The sequence below is a fragment of the Penaeus japonicus genome, unplaced genomic scaffold, assembly GCF_977035675.1.
Source record: "Penaeus japonicus unplaced genomic scaffold, GWHDUDI00000001_assembly GWHDUDI00000040, whole genome shotgun sequence".
Lineage (NCBI taxonomy): Eukaryota > Metazoa > Arthropoda > Malacostraca > Decapoda > Penaeidae > Penaeus > Penaeus japonicus.
The window spans coordinates 18,463,146-18,466,047 of record NW_028234442.1 but is presented as its reverse complement, the minus strand read 5'-3'; the positions used below and the strand labels follow the sequence as shown (position 1 = coordinate 18,466,047).

Below are 2,902 nucleotides of genomic sequence, written 5' to 3'. Positions count from 1 at the left end.
CTGTTATAGGGAGCAAATGCATTTTATTTGCAGATGTTGAGACTTCCTTTGTACATGTATTTATATATACATTTACATATATGTTAGATATATTTGGATACCAGGTGAAGACCCTTTTGCTCAATGTCTTTATACACCATTTTTGACTGATGCATGTGGAAATGCAGTTGTTTGAATCCAAAGAAAAGTATATAATTGAAGGAAAAGGAAGCTCATTTTGATCATTGCCAAAAAGAGGGGAAAAAAATGTTTAAAAAAAAAATTATATATATATATGGTTGTGGTGAATGATTACTTGTAGGAAAATCTCTCTTGTCTTGTACTTTTTCAGAGCTTGAATGAATGAAAAGGAAAGATCAAATTAGGACCTTCGATGGAATGGCATAAGGACTTTTAAATGTTCCAAACCTAACGAAATACACTAACTTTTTTTTTTTTAATCTAATATTGACTAGTGAATTTTTAACTCTTGGATGCGTCAAAGACAAAGATAACATATCGAACACGTGCTTTAGAACACTCCCTTCTTATGATGTGTTAAATGAATCTCTTAAAACAGCCTAACCAGATTTAGGCATCATGTGATGTGATGTCATTCAGTACATTATTTGTGAATCATAACTGGGAGCTAAGGATGTTAATATTAACACTTTTTTCCAAAGCTATAGGTCCAATTGCAGATTTATTCCCATCATTTCCTCTGTTCTGAAGTTCTATAACAGCCATTTATTGACTTGTTTTAAAGTGCGAGGCTGTTCTGATGAAAAGAAAAGAAAAAAAAAAGTACAAAAACAGTTATTTGATATGCTAGTTCAGGAGGTACCAATCTCCAGATATGCATGAATCATATGCAAAGTGGAAAAAAGTTAGAAAAAAAAAAAGTCTTGGATGTATACATGATGTGCCTAAGGTAACTGGTAATCATGATCGTTTTAAAGTAATTGAACAACGAAAAGAATCATTGGATTATATACTTTTGTGCAAGTATTTGGACTGATGTGAATTATTTTACAGAATTGAGCAAGTCCAAGAGATTACCAGTTCCCTTGTGTGTTACATTCCAAATGTATTAATTTTCATATTCTTTATTTGTATTGTATCTACTATACAAAACCTGATCTATTATTTTCAAATAGACTTAATAGAAAAGTAGAGAGAGACACTGAGGAGTTATAACCTTTTTTTTTTATATCATTTTGCCATGAGCCTGACAACCAATTAACCAGTGTATGATAAGAGATTTGCTAGTAATGTTATTATGATGATGTGTTGGCCTATTATCTGTGTCATTTTGTATTTCTCACTAATCCTGCATCTTTGAGAGAATGTACAGAGGAAATAACGGAAGGGCTAGGTTTAAGGCACAATAAGAACAGCTTCTTTTTAGAGGGTCCAATGCAGCAGTTACTGATAACGAGAGTCAACTTTTCTAAGAAAAAATGAAAAAATGAAACGCCAATAAGGCTCGTGATTTATGATGATTGAGATGGCTGGAAGGACCAACATACACGTAGATCTCAGGGCACTTTGGGGCTGCTGTTCGATATGAATACATTTGCTAGCTTAAGGTATTTTTTTAATCTGTTTTTTACTTGGACAAAGAAAGTTTGCGAACTGAGAATTTGAATATCCGAGATGACAAAACTTTGGATGCCGAGCAATATTCGTGAATTCCAAGTAAATTCCAGCATGAGTTTGTAGCTGAACTGGTGCTTTGTCGACTAAAATTCCACATTTTTTGAGTGTAACTGAGAGAAGAAAAATAGAGGTGCTTGATAGATTTTAAATCATTTTAGAGTAAAAGATAATTATTTGATTCTTAAAGAGATATATCTTTGTAGTCTAGTAAAACCTGTTGGAACTCAGAGTACACAAATAATTGATGATTTGAATGGAAGGAGAAAAAAAGAAGATCCTTCAAAATGTACTAGTTGAAAGTTCATAGTAAAGTTAGGTTACAAAAATAAATGAGATATAATTCCTATCAAAGAACTTTTTCTGATATCCAAGTAACCTACAGTTTTGTTTTTTTGCTTACCTGTTTACTCTACTGTATTGTATAAATATAAGAAATGACATATTTACAAATCTTGATCTATGATGTGCAGAGTTGTTTTAAATTTCACCTTTGTGTATTCTTACATAAATAAAGTTAATATTCAGCAGTCTTTGTTTCCTTTTCATATATGTCCATAGATGTATATCACCGACACAGTATCTATAATAATCTTACTTTTTCATTATTGAAAATTTTCATAGCAAGAGATGAGACTAATTAGACTCTCCAAGATCACTTACATAACATCCAATTATTAAACAAAAATACTCAAACAAATCCAATACAAAGTACAGTGCATTTGAAATGTTATTGCAAAGTCAAACTTTACGCAGATTTTCCATTCCTCTAAGTTTGTATGGTGTTTATAAAAAGATATAAAACTTACCGAGTGAAAAATATTATATACACTTCAGCCTAGAATTACATTGTTCAACCCTTGAGAGTAAACCAATCCCCTACATAAACTCACAGAAGAAACCATCTTGGGAATTATATTATATTAGCAAAAATAATTCATTGGTCCTGACATCACTGACACATTGGCTATGGAGCTAACTATATTCAATTTATACATGATGGGTTGGAGAACTTCTGCATTGGTTAAATTTCAGCTCCTGTTGGGTTGTCCAGTGATTCACCCTTTAAACTGGTATGATAATATTGGCAGATAGCTTATCATGATGGTTGTTTTTCTCTCATATTTTCACTCATAATTTGCTTTGTGGGTCCTGATTTCAATGGGTATTGTTGTAGTACATATACAAACTTATTAGAAAAATAATCAAGAAAATTGGATATTAAAGCATAGTTTTTTCTCCCTTTTATGGCATTATTTCACTAGGA

The 2,902-nt window shown here is 31.6% G+C and overlaps 1 protein-coding gene across 2 annotated transcripts in view; it reads left to right on the top strand.

Annotated features, from left to right (window-relative positions):
- Window positions 1-2,165, top strand: part of LOC122254227 (microtubule-associated protein 1 light chain 3 gamma) — a 49,595-nt gene extending 47,430 nt beyond the window's left edge. For both annotated transcript variants that reach the window (XM_086533951.1, XM_086533954.1), the window contains exon 5: window positions 1-2,165. This exon is cut by the window's left edge and continues 143 nt beyond it. The gene's annotated coding sequence lies outside the window, so the exon portion shown is untranslated.
- The last annotated feature ends 737 nt before the right edge of the window (window positions 2,166-2,902 follow it).